The sequence below is a fragment of the Hippocampus bargibanti genome, linkage group LG07 (assembly GCF_051943395.1).
Source record: "Hippocampus bargibanti isolate YZ-2025 linkage group LG07, ASM5194339v1, whole genome shotgun sequence".
Taxonomy (NCBI): Eukaryota; Metazoa; Chordata; class Actinopteri; order Syngnathiformes; family Syngnathidae; genus Hippocampus; species Hippocampus bargibanti.
In genome coordinates this window covers 27,464,878-27,485,257 of record NC_142740.1, presented here as the reverse complement: position 1 = coordinate 27,485,257, position 20,380 = coordinate 27,464,878, and the positions used below count along the sequence as shown (strand labels likewise).

General features: G+C 44.7%; 2 protein-coding genes and 1 long non-coding RNA gene across 6 annotated transcripts in view; 2 read left to right on the top strand and 1 right to left on the bottom strand.

The window, feature by feature from the left end:
* LOC148896045 (bifunctional glutamate/proline--tRNA ligase-like) overlaps nt 1–20,380 on the top strand; it is an 85,100-nt gene that overhangs the window by 6,443 nt on the left and 58,277 nt on the right. The gene's annotated exons all lie outside the window — the stretch shown is intronic.
* Nucleotides 1–20,380, bottom strand: part of LOC148896047 (C-type mannose receptor 2-like) — a 93,593-nt gene that overhangs the window by 25,107 nt on the left and 48,106 nt on the right. The window lies entirely within an intron of this gene.
* LOC148896048 (uncharacterized) lies at nt 1,975–20,115 on the top strand. 2 transcript variants are annotated; one of them, XR_016115481.1, is made up of 3 exons: nt 1,975–2,307; nt 8,843–9,033; nt 18,181–20,115. It is a non-coding gene; the product is annotated as an uncharacterized LOC148896048 (long non-coding RNA). The 2 variants fall into 2 exon arrangements; XR_016115482.1 differs by lacking the exon at nt 1,975–2,307 and having other exon boundaries at nt 8,667–9,033; nt 18,181–18,361; nt 19,558–20,115.

Here is a 20,380-nt window from a genome sequence, read left to right as displayed (position 1 = left end):
ATGGCTGAATTTCACACAATGACCAAGTCAATTATTTTGTGATGAAATGTAATAATAATAATAATAATAATAATAATAATGATGATAATGATAATAAAAATAATAATGCATTTCATTTCTAAGCGCCTTTCAAAACTCTCAAGGACCCTTTACAGTCACAGGATATTTTCTTGTGAGGGTGAGCAGCGGCAGCCACACGCGCCAGCCAAAGTCCACTGGGATATTTTGCACTTTCTTGCCTGCGGCCATACTCACGTTGGCCGGAGAGCGCTTCTTGCGAGCGCCTGATTTTCTTCTTCATGCTGCTCTACTCGGAGGGGTCAGAGGTCACACATTGGTTGGAAAAACACAAGTCTGATCCTGGAGACCAAAAACAACCAAAACACATTCAGATCAGAAGAATCCGTTTCATTTACAAGCGCCTTTCAAAAATCTCAAGGTCACTTTTCAGTCACAGGAGATGTTTTTTTTTTTTTTTTATATGTGAGTAGCGGCAGCCACATGCGCCTGCGTACACTCAACCCAGAAGTAACTCAAATAGATAGAAAGCTACCTAGCTAATAGATAGCCCATAGCCAGCTATACAGCTAGCTATATAACTAATAGATAGCCAGCCAGTTAGCTGATAGATCACAAATAGATAGCTAATAGAAAGTTAATAGATAGCCAATAGATAGCGAGCTAGACAGCTAATAGCTACATAACTAATAGATAGCCAGCCAGATAGCTAGCTAGCTAGCCGGACAGTTAGCTAATGAATAGCAAATAGATAGCTAATAGAAAGCCAATAGATAGCCAGCTAGAAAGCTTGCTATATAACTAATGGATAACCAGCCAGTTAGCTAATAGATAGCAAATAGGTAGCTAATAGATTGAGGTTTAGCGTCATTAGCTGCAAAAATGAAAAAGAATAAAACAACCTTCAAACTAAATAGTCATTCAAATTTTGCTCAATTTGTGCTTGGTCAATGTGACAGCGCCCTGATTTGAAGGCCACGCAATCAAGATGTATTGTCTTGTATGAGTGGTCCAAATTGGAACAGCCGCACCAGCGCAAAAGCCCCATTGACAGTCATTTCGAACCCGTGTCAATTGGAGAAAAAATAGCACATCAACGTGACGTTCATCAAACAAACAACGCAATTAAAGTCAGCTTTGCAACCAAAATGGGGCCTGAAATCTGCTTGCAAAAGAATACGTTGCAATTTGACATTGCGCCACTACATTGAGTAGTCAAACACAATACAATACAATACATCTTGATTCATATAGCGCTTTCACAACCGCTGCAACAATAAATAAGTCAATAAAATAAAATAGAAATACATAAATACATATGTAAAGATGTGAATGAATTGGAGATTAAATAATATGGGAATGAATAAATACATAATAAACAAATATGGACTGTATGTAAATATGTGAATAAATAAATAGGTGAATAAATAATAGGAGAATAAATAAAATATTTAATAAATATGACATGAATATGACATAAATCTAAGATAAATATTCAATGAATATAAAATACATTATAAATAAATACATAATAAATCCATCTGTAAATATCTGAATACATAATTTGGCAAATAAATAAATATGTAAACGTGTGGATAAATAGAATAAATATGTGAATGAATAAATAAATACATAATAAACAAATATGGACTGTATGTAAACATGTGAATAAATAAATAGGCGAAGAAATAATATGTGAAGAAAGAAAGAAATAATAGATGCCGCAGGAGGGAGACAGACTAAGATGGCGGCACAATCAAGAGCTTCTGCTCTCATTCCTCCGACACAACAAGACCACTCCTTCAAACTAACTAAGTGCAAAGCGGCGACAAAAGTCAAGAACGAACGTGGAATATTCATTTTTAAAAACAAAAACTAGACAAAATGCACCATTGGAGACGAAAACGCGACTTGGGAGCGCGAAACATGCAAAACAAATCATAGTAGTCACCGTCACGGCATCCAGCGTTCCTTCGAACGGGAGTAAAAGTGCAAAAGCTTCATTCTCCGAAAGTGTCCGTCGGTGGGCGGAACAATTGCAAGTGGACCTCCTTGAAAGCTCAGGGCGCTTGTTGCAACTTTGCCCTCATTTTGGATGTCGTTTGATTGTCGTTACCAGTCTTGCTGATTTCGCTTCGGAGAGCCGACTCGTTTAAATTGGCGCTCTTTCAAAATAAGAACGCGTCATTTCCGCTTCCGCAGTTTCGCCTTGTGGGCGGTGTTTCTAGTCCACTACTTCGCTAGCGCCACCTCTTTCTGTTCAATATATTGGCCATATTTCCAGTAAAGGTACGTACAGTACTTGACAAATAAGCTCTTCATCCGGCCGCCGCCCGCCAGGGTTCACGCGACATTTTGTCCTGCGTGTTTTACGTGTTTTATTGTGAAACGAATAAAATAGGAAATACATTTCAACTTCCTCTCTGAGGAAAACGAACCATAACAAATAATTGAACGGCTTACAGTACGTAACTTGGCAATGTTTGCAGGACAGCAAAAAAAAACATTTTGGAACTTTCCGATGGTAAATAATTACAATGATCTGAAAACGAGTACTTGTCGCGTTGTCGCGAAAGTTCACCACCGGATGACGCCATAGCGTCTCAAATAAAAGACGTCGTGCGCGTAATGACGTCACCGTGAGCGTCGATTCACAGCCACCAAAGCATCGGGAACCTTCTCGACGCTTTTTTTTTTCAAATAGCATGCAATCCCTATGCTATCCCTAAGAAGGGGAACTCAAGGCAGTGTCAGAACTACAGGACCATCAGCCTGATCTGCCACGCAAGCAAAGTGCTGCTAATGATCATCCTGAACAGACTAAAGAGTAATAACATGACCTGTTCCACAACTTCATCGACTTAAAAAAAGCCTTTGACAGGGTGTGCCATGAGGGGATGTGGCAGGTGCTCCAAAACTACAACTTCAACAAGAATCTCATCCAGGTCATTCAGTCTCTCTACATCAGGGGTGTCAGAGTCGTTTTTTTGCCGCGGGCCACATTGTAGTTATGGTTTCCTCCCGAGGGCCGTGATGAATTTGGGGAAGCCATTAGAATGTTTAATCCCCTCCACATATTACATACAGAGCGCTAAATAAAATAATTAATAACTAGTTTTCAAATCTGAAGTCAAGAAAAATGACTTATTGTGGTTTACATCCAAAAAGTCGCTGGTCTGGAAGGGCCTGAAAAACATCTCAGGCCACAAAAGCCCAGTGACATTGAACGAAAAAGACAAGGACTGGGCAGATGAACTCAACCGCTTTTTCAATCGGTTTGACAAGACGCCAGCCGCCCCCGGCCCACCGTCAACTTCACCTGTAGCTGCACCTGCACCAACTCTCACTGTGGCCTTACCCTCCCTGCCCCCTCTCACGACCAGCTTTCCACAACCAACATCTGCCCTCCCAACCGTTGCCACACCCTCAGCCGCCACTCTGCCTCCTGGTTCCTGCCTGTCTGTCACAACTGCGCAGGTGAGGAACCAACTGAGGAGGATGCAGGTGAGGAAGGCAGCAGGTCCGGATGACATCAGTTCCCGACTCCTCAAGACCTGCTCCGACCAGCTGTGTGACATTGTCCAGCACTTGTTCAACCTGAGCCTGAAGCTGGGCAGAGTTCCACAGCTGTGGAAAACGTCATGCCTGGTCCCAGTGCCCAAGATTGCCAACCCCAAAGAGCTCAACAGCTACAGACCGGTGGCGCTGACGTCTCACCTGATGAAGACGCTGGAGAGACTCGTCCTCGCCCACCTGCGACCGCTGGCAAGCTCATCGCTGGAGCCGCTACAGTTTGCCTACCAGCCCAGCATCGGTGTGGAGGATGCCATCATCTACCTCCTCCATACGGCGTTGCTGCACCTGGAGAATGCTGGGAGCACGGTGAGGATCACATTCTTCGATTTCTCCAGTGCCTTCAACACCATCCAGCCAAGTCTACTGGGGGGACAAGCTGCAGCATGCCGGAGTCGACCATCACCTCACATCATGGATTACAGACTACCTCACAAACGGGCCACAGTACGTGAGGGTAAAGAACTGTGAGTCGGACAGGCTTCTCTGTAGCACCGGAGCGCCGCAGGGAACAGTCCTGGCTCCATTCCTCTTCACCCTCTACACCTCGGACTTCAACTACAACACCCCAACCTGCCACCTTCAGAAGTTCTCTGACGACTCAGCTATTGTCGGCCTCATTACAGAGGGAGACGATAGGGAGTACAGGGGACTGACAAAGGACTTTGTGGACTGGTGCCAGCAGAATCACCTCCAGATCAACACCGGCAAAACCGAGGAGCTGGTGGTGGATTTCTGCAGGAAACAATCGTCACCTGCACCGTTGAACATCCAGGGTTCGGACATTGAAAGGGTGACCTCCTACAAGTACCTGGGTGTTACTCTCAACAATAAACTGGACTGGACAACAAACACGGATGCCCTAATCAAAAAGGGACAGAGTCGCCTCTTCCTCCTCAGGAAACTGAGGTCTTTTGGAGTTCAGGGGTCACTCCTAAAGACTTGCTATGACTCTGTGGTGGCATCAGCCATCCACTATGGCATTGTCTGCTGGTCAGGCAGCATCACCACCCGGGACAGAAAAAGACTGGAGCGCTTTGTCAAGCGGGCCAGTTCTGTCGTGGGCTGCTCGCTGGACTCTCTAGAGGAGGTGGGCAACAGACGGACGCTAGCTAAACTAAAAGCTATGACGGACAGCCCCTCCCACCCCCCCTGCCCATCCTGACAGCTCTGGGTAGCTCCTTTAGCCAGAGACTATTACACCCGAGCTGCAAGAAGGAGAGGTACCGCCGCTCGTTCCTACCGACTGCTGTCAGGCTTCACAATTCCCAATGATCACATGTGAAAAAAAAAAACAACAACAAAAAACTGGACACTTGTAAATATGGGTTGTTGCAATATATCTAAATGCATTTCTTGATTCTGCACTATGTACAGTCTTGTTTATAGAACGGTTTTTGCACATCTACATTTGCACAGTATACAGTTGACATTTTTATTTTGTTATGCTTAGAATATCTTGTTTTCTATCCTTTCACTCCCACCCCAACCCCATCCCTCTTCAATTGCTGCTGTGGACTGCAAATTTCCCCATTGCGGGACGAATAAAGGTATTCTGATTCTGATTCTGATTTTGAATAAAGTGCTTCAATTATCGCACTTCGCCTGCAATCCGAGCAAAAAATAAATAAAAATCCGAGCAAAAAAAAAAAAAAAAAAAACAAAAGAGGTGGAAGCGACCTCCGCGAGATGTCGTGCCGAACCACCTGGACTTTTACTCCGCCCTCAAAGAGGAGAATTTTCCACACCTGAGGGGGCATGCTCAGAGGATCCTCGTCCTCTTTGGACCTACCTATCATTGTGAACAGACATTCTCAGTTATGAAGTTCAACAAATCCAAACACAGATCCTCTATGACTGATGACCACCTCTCAGCTGTCCTTCGGATAGCCACTTCAGACAGTCCGCCAGATTTCAATGCCCTTGTTCAAGCCCAGAACAGACTGGATTATTCTCACTGAAGAGGTAACATGTGCTGGAAAACATTACAAGTTATTGTTTGTGGTGATTAACAACTTAAAAATAAATTTCACTGGTTCAATCATTGTTTTTCTTATTTAACCAATACACCACAATTTCACATAACCTAATATAAATATTTACAGAGTGCTTTGTTCTTCTGATTATCAGTACCAGCTATTCAAAATATTTACTTGGAGAATTTAAAATGAAAGAAAGTTGGTCGCCCTCTGACAATTCAGGTTTCTCATGCGGCCCCTGATAAAAATTAATTGCCCACCCCTGCCATACAGCCTTGAACATTTTCTATTCCTTCGCTTCCCCAGTGTGATAAGAACCAGGTGCCCCCTTGAACCTCCAGCACCTGCAAAAACATACCTCCCAACCAACACTCGATGTCTTGTTCGCTCATTCATTCATTGACAACAAAGCACTATTTGTACGAAACAAATCACCACTTTAATGTTCACCCTTCAATGTTTAAAATGGCTAACTAAATGTATTTATTTCCTTCATTATTATTATTATTATTATTATTATTATTATTATTATTATTATTATTCGTCTGTGTAAGCTCTCAGTCGTACAGGAGTGGTCCATTGATGAGAAGGTTTCTTCAGCCGTCATCTGCACTTTATTATTATTATTATTATTAGTAGTAGTAGTATTATTATCAAATGCTACATTAGCTATATACTGGCACATGATTGATAAAGATGAGTGGCCCAAATTTCTGTCGACGTGGTCTTCTGACCTTTAACCCCATCCTCTGATCAGCTGACTGGTGGACTGAATGAACGGGAAAGCAAACATGGCCATTCAGAATAATTTAGCGCAAGAAAACAAAATCCATGTCCTGTTCTTAGTCGTCTTCACGGAGGCGTTCTTGTGATCTTCTTTCCCCCCCAAAAAGTGCTCAGTCATCACGCTAACATGCTTTCATCAAGTCGTCACATGAGAGATTGAAGACGCTGACCTGTTCAAGGTGGCGAACAGTCACGCAAACTTTACTTTTCTTATTTGCTTCCGTATTCCGTATTTGTTACCGTAACAAGAGATTAGCGTGCCATTTCAAAGGCCTCGCTTCCCCTAAATCGCTGCCTGGCTGGCTATCTAGCTAGATAGCTATTTTCTGTCGGTTGGTCATCTAACTGACGGGCTGGCTATCTAACTGGCTATCTATTTGCTGCCTATTAGCTATCTGAATGATTAGCTGGATATCTATCTAGCTTTCTATTTACTGTCGATTAACTATTTAACTGACTAGATGGCTATCTAGCTCACTATCTATTTTCTGTCAGTTGGTTATCTAACTGACAGGCTGGCTATCTAACTAGCTAGCCATTTTCTATCTATTAGCTATCTAACTTGCTAGTTATCTGGCTGACTATCTATTAGCTATATATCAAGCTAGCTTTCTATATAGCTGGCTATCTATTTTCTGTCTATTAGCTATCTGACTGACCAGCTGGCTATCTAACTAGATTCCTATTTATTGTCTATTAGCTATTTAACTGACTAGCTGGCTCTCTAGCTAGCTGGCTATTTTCTGTCAGTTGGTCATCTGGCTGGCCTGGTCATCTAACTGATGGGCTGGCTATCTAACTAGCTAGCCATTTTCTATCTATTAGCTATCTAACTTGCTAGTTATCTGGCTGACTATCTATTAGCTATATATCAAGCTAGCTATCTATCTAACTGGCTATCTATTTGCTGTCGAATAGCTATCTGAATGACTTGCTGGATAGCTATCTAGCTTTCTATTTACTGTCGATTAAAGATTTAACTGACTAGCTGGCTATCTAACTCACTATCTATTTTCTGTCAGTTGGTTATCTAACTGTCTCACTAGCTATCAATTCTCTGTCAGTTGATTATCTAACTGACTAGCTGGCTATCTACCTAGATAGCTATTTTCTGTCTATTGGCTATCTACCTGGCTGGTTATCTGGCCTGCTATCTATCAAGCCAGCTAGCTATCTTTCTGGCTATCTATTAGCTATATATCTAGCTATCTTTTTTTCTGTCAGTAGGTTATCCAACTGACTGGCTGGCTATCTATCTAGCTAGCTATTTTCTGTCTATTAGCTATCTAACTAACTAGCTGGTTATCTGGCTGGCTATTAACTATCTATCAAGCAAGCTGTCTATTAGCTATTTAATTAGCTGGCTATCTATTAGCAATCTAGCTGGTTATCTAGCTAGCTAGCTATTTTTGTCCGTTATCTAACTGACTGGCTGGCTATCTATTTAGCTATCTAGCTAGTTTTTTATTTATTTATTTGAGTTATTCCAGGTTGAGTGAACGCCGGCAAGTGTGGCTGCTGGCGAGTGTGGCTGCCGCTGCTCACCCACAGAAAAAAAAACGTGACTGTAAAGTGACCTTGAGTTTTGAAAGGCGCTTAGAAATCAAATGTATTATTAGATTTAAAGCCACAAGTTTGCTAGATTTAAACGTAAAAACAAAAACTTTTGTAGTTTGAGATGCATCATTGGGTCGTGCGGTGGGATATCAGCCTAATGTTCTTGCTTCGCTGACGATCTTGATGAAGTGGACAAGTTCATCACTTGTTACTTTGAGATCAAGTTTAGCAACAAATATCGCAATATTGTGATTTCTATCCGCTCCTCTGTAGCTCCTACCCCAACCTTCCTACCCCCTCTCATCTCTTGTCTTCTCTTCATCTTCTGCCATACTGCCGGCAGAATACATGCAAATTAAAGTGATTCATTAGTAAAACATAGTTTTCTTGATTATAATGCCACACCTCTGGACGTTCTGAGCACCAATAGCTGTAAGCAATAAAACATAGATATTTTAATTGGTGGTCTTTTCCATGAACTGATAAGTTTGCAACCTTAATTAACCTAAATTAACATAAATAACTTTGGTGATAAAGGAGAATCCCAAATTAAGCCAAATCTTCTAGATTAGGGGTGGCCAACCAGTCAGAGAGCCACATCAAGATGGCGGTGCGTGAACACGCAGCGGCTCCCCTCTCTTTCCCGTCAAATTGGCGTTTTTGTGTTTATCATGTTTGTTAAAGTCATTATAAGTGCCTTGCACGCTGGGTCCGATTGCACAGTCATTTCGTCTGTGCTGTATGTCATGTATATGTGTAACGGAGTTGTGCACTTAGATTATTAAATTATGAAGGAAGTGACGCAACGGCGCACAGTGTGGCACTATGTCCCGCCCATAGTTTCCAGAACAATCTCGAGGAGATTCAGGTTAATCACAAGACGAAACCCATGCGACTTCACCCATCCCTTCTGCCATACTGTGTTGCAGAAATAAAAGAAATAAAAAGACACAACCACGCGTCTCGTCTTCATTAATACGGCAGCATCGTGGAGATGAAGACAGTCACTGTTGTGACACCCGTCACATTGGTGCCGTGACCCGTCGATCACAAGTGACTCTCCACTTCGGACCGGGACCGCGATGCTGCACAGTGTCTTCATCCCATCACTCAGTGGACGGTGTGTCGACCCCGTTCTTTAAATTGTGTGTTGATTGTCTGAGCTGCTGTTTTGCAATTGGTGTGCTTCTTTTTTTTCCTGTAAGTTTTTTTGTGAAGTTTGAGAATGAGCTCCTTCCAAGGGACATTTAGCACACCTTTTAATAAGTGTATTGGTAGAGGTAGAGGCATCCCGACCATGTTACAGGTGTGGAGTCCCATCCAGAGTGATGTAGTAGAGGGGAATGGGCAGGTTCTAGCTGAGGCCACTTATGTTAGTGGGGACAGAGTTCCTTCCCAGACCCAGTGTAGTACATCTCAGACGAGCGCACAGACTCCTGACACACCAGTGACAGATCCCTTACCCCAGTCACCTGACGTAGTTGGTCAGATGAGTGACATAATTAGACACATTGGCCAGCAGCTGGCAGACAGCATTGTTGCACATCTCAGCCCAACACATAACGCCCCCATGCATAACACCTCATTCCTACATGACACGCCCATTGACACAACAACACAAAGTCTTGACTCATCACAAGTTCTGATACTACCGCACAGGAAAGTTCGCGAACCCCCGACTTTCAAGGGTGACCACACTGATCAAATGAATGTAGATGAGTGGGAAGACCTAATGAGGAACTACATAAGGAGAGCAAAAGTAGCTCCTGAGCATCAGGCAGAGAAAATCCTCATGAACATCAGCGGTAGAGCTAAAGATGTTGTCAAGATTAGCACAAGAAACAGTGGAGTTGATGTAACCCAGAACCCAAATGCCATCTATAGCCTTCTTCGCAAGCATTTTTCTACTGCCCCTTGTTCACCTCTCCCTCTAGCAGACTTTTACACCACGCTGCCCAGGGATAAGGAGGCCCCATATGACTACTGGTTGAGGCTTAACAATGCAGCTGAAGTTGCCACCAATCGTCTCAAAGAACAGGGCAGAGATTTCGACTGTTCTTCCCTCGACGTAACACGGATGTTTATTAAAAATTGTCCATCCAAAGATCTTTCCATGACATTTAGGTCAAAAACAGTGGATAAATGGTCGGCAGTTGAGGTCCAAGCCATCCTGGATGAGTACCAGACAGAAATGAGTCCCAGGACTGCCACTCCAGCTGCGGCGAACAGTCAACCCATTCATGTAAATAAAAGTGAAATGCTTCAGAATACAGCATGTCAGGACAACGATAATATATCCCACTCAGCCAGGCCACCCGACTCCGCAAATCTTGAGCGTGTCATTTCCATGCTGGAAAGAGTTTTGCTGCAAGGAGCTAACAATCCCTCTGCCTCTGGTAGACGCAAGTCAAGGCTTCCAATGGTGGACGGTTTGAATAAGCTACCATGTGCTGTCTGTGCTAGCGCTGACCATTCTGTGCTTATTCACTGCCGCGAAAAGAGACTTTGTTTTCTGTGCTTTTCACCCGATCACTCCAGACGCAACTGCCCCACTCAAGTGCAGCCCTCAAGATCACTACTGTCGGGAAACTAATGTCTCCGCATCCAAGGGAGTATGATGCGGATGAAGTTCATGACCCTCCCAACAGTTCGACAGATGATCTTGATTCGATATTAGAGTCCCTCACTTCCAGTGTCCCCACGGAGAAGACTGTTATCTTCCAAGGCACACACAAGGTCCTGAAGTCAGATAGCTTGTTCTACACCACTGCCACTGTCGCAGGCATTTCCCTGACCGCAATGATTGACAGCGGCTCTACTGGTTGCACATTGAGTGAGTCGGCTATGGCACGATTGTTAGTGTGCAACCCTAACATCAAACGTTACTCTGCAGATGACGTTGTCATTGTAGGATGTGGTGGTCATCAGGTGACGCCTTCGGCCATATGCGATTTGGAAATAGTCGTGTACAATTGCAAGCTAGCTGTGCCCATGTTTGTGGTGCCTGGACAAACCGACGACATAATTCTTGGCAGCAATGCCATTAAGAAAATCCTTCACCTGATGCGGAAGACTGAAGGCTATTGGCGGCTCATGTCAGAGCCCGGTAGTTCGATTGATGATGACTCCCACCACTTTTTCTCACTGCTTTCCAACACAGAGAAATGGAGGGGTGGAACGATTCCTGACAAAGTTGGCACGCTGAAGTTGCAGCAATGTGTGATGTTGCAACCAGAGAGTGAACATCTTGTTTGGGCTAAGCTTCCCGCCTGCGCACCAATGTCAGTTGGCAGCATGGTCATAGTTGAACCAACTCAAGCAAGGTGCAGATCGAGGAAGATTCTGGTTGGCCGGATTATCACACCGATGTGGGGCGATGGATGGCTCCCAGTGAGGGTCATCAACCCCTCGACTGAAAAAGTGGTGTTGAGAAGAAACACAAAGCTGGCAGATGTATTTCCCTGCATTGCGACAGAAGACTTGTCTGAACCTGACAACATCCAAATTATGTCCCAATCTGTTCAGAATGCCACCGCAAGGCCAAGGTCCAAAGAAGACATCAAAATAGCACTGGACAAGCTTGGACTACATGATCTGGACTTGGATGCATGTGCTGTCTCCGATACGTGGAGGGACAGACTTTTCCAACTCATTGAGAGATATGAAGCAGTATTTTCACGGAACAGGATGGACTGTGGAGAGGCCTCTGAATTTGTGCACAAGATACACCTCGTGGATGAGAGACCATTCCGCCAGCCTTATCGAAGAGTGCCACCAAGTCAATATGAAAAGCTGAGAATGACTCTCAATGAGATGGAAGAAAAAGGCATTATTCGGAAATCCACGAGTGAATACGCATCTCCATTGGTCTTAGTGTGGAAGAAGAATGGAGAGTTGCGCATCTGCACGGATTTCAGATGGCTAAATGCGAGGACACAGCGCGATGCTCACCCATTGCCCCATCAGGCTGACGCTCTTGCCGCACTTGGAGGAAATGTCTTCTTCTCCACCATGGACCTCACCTCGGGATTTTATAATGTGCCCCTGTTTGAGGACCATAAGAAGTACACCGCCTTCTCGTCCCCATTTGGCCTACATGAATATAACCGGATGCCACAAGGCCTTTCGAACAGCCCGGCTACATTCATGCGGATGATGCTTTCCATTTTCGGGGACAAGAACTTCACCAGCCTCCTGTGCTATCTTGACGATCTCATGGTATTTGGTCCGACAGAAGAGATTGCGCTTGAGCGATTGGAGATGGTTTTCTCCCGCTTGAAGAACCATAATCTGAGGCTTGCTCCGAAGAAGTGTCACTTTCTTCAGAGATCTGTGAAGTTCCTTGGCCATGTTGTCTCAGAGTCAGGGGTACGGACAGACCCTGAAAAGGTGGAAGCGATAAACAGTGTACAGGTACCAGACCTAATGGACAGTGATGGCCTCACTCCCTCGCAGAAGAAAATTTGATCTTTCTTGGGAATGGTGTTGTATTATCAGCACTTCATTGAGGACTGCTCCATCAAGGCCAAGCCCCTTTTCAAGCTCCTTTCAGGCCAGAAAACCCGTGGTAAGGCCAGACGCAGGTCGAAACCCACATCGGATGCATCAAGTCATGTGAAGTTGACACCGGCGGACTGGACCACTGAATGTCAAACTGCCTTCGAGACTCTGAAGCACGATCTGTCAAACAGTGTAACGTTGGCCCACCCTGACTTTGAGAAACCTTTCATCCTTGCAGTCGATGCGTCGTTTGACGGAATTGGAGCTGTCCTCTCCCAGCTTGAGCCTGATGACAAGGTTGCGAGACCAGTGGCATTTGCGAGTAAAACGCTGTCACGAGCCCAATTGAACTACCCTGCACATCGGCTCGAATTTCTTGCTTTAAAGTGGGCCGTATGTGACAAGTTTTCCCACTGGCTAAAAGGCAGACATTTTACTGCATGGTCTGACAACAACCCCTTGACATATATCCTGACGAAGCCCAAACTAGATGCCTGCGAGCAGAGGTGGGTGTCGAAGCTGGCAGCATATGACTTTGACTTGAAGTACGTCCCAGGGCCCAAGAACATAGTGGCTGATGCACTGAGTCGAGAACCCTTCGTTCAGTCTTGCGTGAGCCATCGCCTGGTGAAAGAACCCTACCAATACCTACTCAATGGAGTCCAAGGGGTCGTGAATGAGACTGTACAGGATGCTTTCCGTTTCACCACCAACTGTCAGGCTGTCCACATGGCTGGTGATCATGATGGAGAAGTTCCCCAGGGAGAAGCTCCTGATCAGTCCTCTGGAAGTGCGATTGATGCGCAGGAGGTGTCTGCAGTTTTAGACGTCCATCAGACTGGCGGGACCTCTCGACTCCCTGGAGCAACCCCATTGTCACTACAGCTACCTGAAGAAGACCCTTCCATTGTCATTCCCCATAGTCAGTTACGTGACCTGCAGCACCAAGATTCAACAGTCAGCCGAGTCATGTTCTATGTGCAGCGACATATGAGACCTACCAAACATGAAAGAGCAGCTGAGACGAGCTGTGTTCTTTTGTTGCTGAGGCACTGGAAGAAGCTGAAAGTTCGTGACGGGACTCTTTACAGAGTAAGGAAAGATCGCCACATGAACAGAAGAGTCTTTCAGTTCGTCATACCTGGGTCTCTGAAACACCAAGTCCTACATGGTGTGCATGACGCGGCTGGTCATCAGGGCTGTTCTCGGACACTCTCCTTGGCTAGTGAACGGTTCTTTTGGACAGGGATGGAGAAAGACATTACGAAACATGTAAGGCAGTGCCAGAGGTGCATCTTGGGTAAGACCCCCGAGCCAGACGCCCGGGCACCCCTGGAGAACATCCGCACTTCGGCTCCAATGGAACTGGTATGCATTGATTTTTGGACAGCAGAGTCCGGCGACAAGAAAACCACCGATGTCCTCGTCGTCACCGACCACTTCTCAAAGTTGGCTCTCGCCTTCCCCTGCAGGAACCAATCAGCAAAGGAAGTTGCCCGCTGCCTGTGGGACAAGTTCTTCCGCATTTATGGGTTCCCCAAAAGGATCCATTCGGATCAGGGAGCCAACTTTGAGAGTAGACTCATCAAGGATCTTCTTGAGATGGCAGGGGTGCATAAGTCCCACACAACACCGTATCATCCCATGGGTAATGGCATCGCAGAAAGATTCAACCGGACCCTTGGAGGGATGATCAGAACACTTCCCCCAAAGTCTAGGTCCAAATGGCCACAAATGTTGAATATGTTGACTTTCTGCTACAACTGCACAGTACATGAGACGACGGGCTTTGCGCCATTCTATTTGATGTTTGGACGTGTCCCTCGCTTGCCCGTTGACATCATGTTCCATCATGTCTTGGAGAACGCCAATGTTGTCAGTCACAATGAGTTTGTGAGCACCTTGAAGAGAGACCTTTCTGAAGCCGTGCAAATTGCTCAACAGCATGCAGCCAAGGAACAGACCCGCCACGCCCAGATCTACAACCGCAAAGTCAAGGGGTCGCCATTGGCTGTTGGTGACAAGGTGCTACTAGCCAATCGAGGCGAGAAGGGCAAGTGGAAGGTTGCGGATCGTTGGGAGTCAACCCCTTATGACGTGGTGTCTGTGAAGCCGTTGATCAATGTGTACAGGATCCGGGATGATGCCACAGGCAGAGAGAAGGTCGTACACAGGAACTTACTGCTCCCGGTTGACTTCTTGACATTCTCGGGGCAGGTGGAGCCTGGTTCGTGTTCAGAGGGGTCAGAGATGGACGCACATTGTGGGAGTGACAAAAGCTCAGTTCCTGATGATCAGGAGGACACTCAGCTGCGCACTGAGAACTGGGTCATGCAGTCTCCAGCTCAGACAGAGGAACATGAGCACTTCTCTTCAGAGCATGATTCCGCCGATGCATGTCGAGGGGATGTCAGTGAGAGAAGTCAGTCAGCAGGCCATGATATCCACACACAGACTGAACTTTCCACAGACCCGGTGTTTGACATATCACGCTCGACCCCTGACTCACCCCCAGATGAGACTGAACTTGAGGAGGTAATTTGCACACAACCACAAGACACACAGGGCCCAGTCAATTTCACGAGATGTGGTAGGACAGTTAAACCCCCTGACAGGCTGATATGTGAAATGTCCTATCAGAGAGTCGGGATGGCAACATTAATGTGGGTTTAATATGACCATTTGATTCTTTTTTTTTTGGCTTGTGCTGTGTGCCAATTGTCGCCATTATCTTTATGGCTTCTCAGTAACGGGTGTTGTTATGTGCTGTTTTGTGAAATGTAAATGGGATTTCTACTAGTCTGTGATAGGATGGGTTTTGAACCACCCTATTCCTTCACACTTCTGAAAGAAGAATTCCTATGATTGACTTCCTTGTACATCCTTGCCCGATAACCTTGTCTATTTTGCCTGTTGGTCTTTCTGTTGTCTTCCGTGTGTATGTTGCCTCACTTCTGCATAATTTAAGGGGGGTGTATGTAACGGAGTTGTGCACTTAGATTATTAAATTATGAAGGAAGTGACGCAACGGCGCACAGTGTGGCACTATGTCCCGCCCATAGTTTCCAGAACAACCTCGAGGAGATTCAGGTTAATCACAAGACGAAACCCATGCGACTTCACCCATCCCTTCTGCCATACTGTGTTGCAGAAATAAAAGAAATAAAAAGACACAACCACGCGTCTCGTCTTCATTAATACGGCAGCATCGTGGAGATGAAGACAGTCACTGTTGTGACACCCGTCACATATGATCTTATTCGACAATAACGCTGACTTCAATATACATGCGCACACATGAACACTCCATCGCCCCATCCCTCACACACACAGACCTCTGCACAGACAGATTTATTATAAGCAGCACCTTTTAAATACAAAATCAGCAAATATATTGGAAATTGACTCCGAGAGTACTAAAACCACAGTCAACAAAGAACACTGTCTTTCCACACACAAACTCAGTAAAACCAAGTCCACAAACAAAAATGTCATAATTGACAATACAGTAGTAGTTTGCATGTTGCTTAGTGGGACTTCTGGCATTCTTTGTCTTGAACAATGCTCATTAAATCTGGCTTGCATTCTGTTGTTGCCACTCGAAGCAATTCTTTGACATGAGTGTCAGTCACAACCGATCGATGCTTTGATTTCACATGTTTCAGGGTAGAAAACAGAGACTCGCAGACGTACGTTGACCCAAACATTGACAGTATCTTAAGCGCAGCCGCTTTGACATTGGGGTATTTTTCCATTGGCACGCGTTTCCAGGACTCAATGGTCCCTTCCCTTAAAGCAGGTTTCAATTGATCTTCCTCACAAAGATCGATCATCTCTAACTCAGCCGCAGCTTCATCTGTGACTAGCGGGGCTTTCAAACAGTCCGTCTCGCCAAGGAATGTAATCTGCGGCCTTTTCAGTTGTAGATCACGGAATCGGCTCACAAAGTTTTCGTGCAAGTTTTCAACCAGTGTTGCATATCTGGTTCTTTTCTTATCCAGGGTATCGGTGGTGACTCGCCCGCTTTTAGCAGAGTGGAAAAATGTGTTAAATCTCCCTTTTGAATATGCGCCCTGAACAGCTTCAGTTTGTTGACAAACGCAAACACATTTTCTCTGCACCAAATCAGGCAGAATTTTTGACTTACCCTGCAGGGTAAGGTTCAGTTTGTCCAAGTGACACAGCATGTCGACCAAAAAAGCCAGATCCATAATCCACTCGTGGTCCGAGAGCACAGGATGGTCCTTGTCCTTCTCTTCTCTTCGGAAAAAAATGATCTGCTGTTGTGGTGGTCTGAGTTTTTAAAGTGAGCTGAAGTGGCGCTGAAGATTTGACGCTTTGAAATGCGCCAATGACGCCTGACATATCAGGCAGATATTGGAAACAGTGCTAATAGATAGTCAGCCAGATAACTAGCAAGTTAGATAGCTAATAGATAGAAAATGGCTAGCTAGTTAGATAGCCGGCCCATCAGTTAGATGACCAGGCCAGCCAGATGACCAACTGACAGAAAATAGCCAGCTAGCTAGAGAGCCAGCTAGTCAGTTAAATAGCTAATAGACAATAAATAGGAATCTAGTTAGATAGCCAGCTGGTCAGTCAGATAGCTAATAGACAGAAAATAGATAGCCAGCTATATAGAAAGCTAGCTTGATATATAGCTAATAGATAGTCAGCCAGATAACTAGCAAGTTAGATAGCTAATAGATAGTCTCAAGTCTACATCGTTTATCTACTTTTGGTTAACAAGGTGCACACGGTACGTTATTAATTTCCTTATTGACTGAATGTTTTGTCGAACTTATTGTAATGTTGTTGTTTCAATGTTCTTTATAGTTTTCACGGTGTTCACGGTGTTCAAGTATTTCACAATAAACGTTGTGACATCAGTAAGAAGCGTCATCCTTGACCGGGGTAGATACACCCACTCTGTTAAAAACGTCCTGTGTTCGTCTTCATAGTTTCGGTTTTTTGCTGATATTTTGAGAGCGAACTTGACGCAAATGAATTGTTTACGTCGTAAACAATTTGTGTCGAGTCTCTGATTGGTTGGCCACGCGTGGTTTATGACATAAATGATTGATTTTCATCACACGCACATGCGTGTTAACGTCACATGGTCAGTTTGATACTGTAATTTCACGATTCTCGGGTGCCCTTAAAAGTCATAAATTTTCTCCAAAATGTGCAGCGCGCGCTATGGTCACGAAATTACGGTACATAGAGGATGAATGGCAGCACCAGCGCCAAACTTTTTTTACGCTTGTCACGTGGACGCCCCTTACGAGTCGGCTCCTTAAGAGCCGCATGAAATCGGCCAAAGAGCCGCACGCGGCTCGGGAGCCGCGGGTTGGCCGGGCCTGTTCTAGACAAACAAAAAATGGTGTCGGTTGTCCTTTAATCTTTGCTTTCAGGTACAGTAAAGTCTCGTTATGTCGATATGGGATATATCGATAGTCCCGTTTATATCGATACTATTTCTATGCACGCACGGAGAAAATTACATGCAAATAGGGTCGGATATATCGATAGTCCCGGTTATATCGATATTTTTTCGGACTCCCTTGAATATCCATATAACGAGACTTTACTGTATTTGCATATCGGCCAAGCGAAGGCCGCTTTGCTCAACCAGCACTACCAGGTCACTTTTAAAGGCCAACTTATGCGCTTTGATGACACCAACCCTGAGAAGGAGAAGGAGGACTTGAAAAAAAGTACCAATTGAATCATATTGTGTGACGTGACTCCGCATCCCCCCCTTCAGGTGATCCTGGAGGACGTGCTACAGATGCTCCAGATCCAACCGGACCAGTTCACCTATACTAGCGACCACTTCCATGTCACCAAGCAGCTGATGGCGGAGGGCAAAGCCATCACCCCTCCTCCCCCTGAGGAAATGAAAGTGGAGCGGGAGCAGCGTAGCGAGTCCAAGTGCAGGAATAACAGTACATAGCAAACACAATGCTCCTTTTGCAACACAATGTGACTTTTTTAGGCCACCATTGAAATTTGTATCTGTGATTGTATTCCCATTTAAATTTGTACTTCATTTTATTCGTTATTTTTGTTAAATTACTGGGGCATATTATGTTATGGAAAAAATATTTATACCAACACGTGCATTTATTTATTTTTTAATATCGATCACTAACTAGCCAGCAAGCTATCTCTTGGCAGTCCATCGAAGTCGAAATGACAGCTTCCACTCTTATGTGGGTTTTACAGTGGCATCGTCACAACCAACAATAACCACTGTCCAATACCCAACATAACTAACTAAGCAGCCAAGTAACTTACCAATTAACCAACTAACTAACCAACTAGCTAACCACCTAAGTAATAATCTAAATAACCGACTAAATAACCAACTAACTAGCCAACTGAGCAATCAATTAACTGACCGACTAGCCAGCCAACCAGCCAAATAAATAACAGATTAACTAGATAACTAGCCAGATAGTTAACAAGTGTTAGCTAACTAGCCACATCTTTAACAAGTGTTAGCTAACTGGCCAGATAATTAACAAGTGTCAGCTAACTAGCCAGATCTTTAACAAGTGTTAGCTAACTAGACAGATGGTTAACAAGTGTTATCTAACTAGCCAGATGGTTAACACCTATTAGCTAACTAGCCAGATGGTTAACACGTGTTAGCTAATTAACCAGATACTTAACAAGTGTTAGCTAACGACCTAGATGGTTAACAAGTGTTAGCGAACGAGCCAGATGGTTAACAAGTGTTAGCTAACGAGCCAGATGGTTAACACGTGTTAGCTAACTAGCCAGATATTTAACACATTTTACCTAATGAAGGAAATTAATACATTTAGTTAGCCATTTTAAACATTGTAGGATGAACATTAAAATAGTGAGTTAATCAGTATAAATGGTGCTTTGTTTTCAGTGGATGGGTGAAGGAACAGATGTGGAACGGTTGCATGTTTGAAGTTGTGGTTGTTTAGATACCAGGGGGTTAAGGGGTCGGCTGGTCTGCACTAAAGGAAGTAATACAATTACTCAGCCATGTTAGGCACTGTGTAGGATAAGCAGTAAAATTGAGTTACTCAGCATAGATAGTGCTTTGCTTTCAACAGGAGGATGTGCAAGCGGGCATGGAAGGTTTGCATGTTTGTTTGTGGAGTTGTGTCTGTTCAGGAACCAGGATGTCAAGGGGTCAGCTGGTCCTCATCACCCAAGGAAAGATAAAAGTTACGACTTAGCCAACGCTGCACGAAGGAGGTGAAAGGTTACGACCTGACCAAACGCTAACCTGGCAGGAGCAACTCGAGACGTCTCCACGATACCCCACCAAAAGGATGACAACATCAGAGGAGAGGGATCCAATCAACTGCTGATTTCTTTGTTTGAGCCAAATTTGAATATTCATGTGGTACACCTTTAAATCTGGGCTCCTCAGTCGAAGTTTTTGTCTTTTGTCTCTCTTACTGATTTGGGGCACACGAATATTTTCTGTGTCAGGGAGCTGAGACCCAGAATTCTGCATTAGATCAATTTGTTAGGAATAAATCATCTGTGAGTAACTTGCCGGCTTCTTTGGTGATCTCTCTCACAACGAACATGCCAATTGTTAGTCGATGAGAAGGTTTCTTCAGCCGTCATCTGTACAAAAGTGAAGGTTTCGGACGTTTCGCCTCCTATCCAAGAGACTTCGTCAGCGAACTAAAGTCTGACTGGTCGTATCGGCCCCATTTATATATCCCTAATGTCCAGACCTAGTGGTGCCGGACACAGCTATGATAGGTCCCTACTCTCAGGTTGGGGGGGGCGCGGGACCCCCCCCCCTTGTGGCCCCACTGATTGTTCCTACATTCCTGACTAACGATTGGCCTATTACCCCCACTCCCCCCGGTATCACCTCATCAGCATAACGACCCTCATCAGCATTGCGAAAGTTGCCTAACCTGTTTTGCCTGAGCAGGCTATTGTATGAACGATCCAAATTG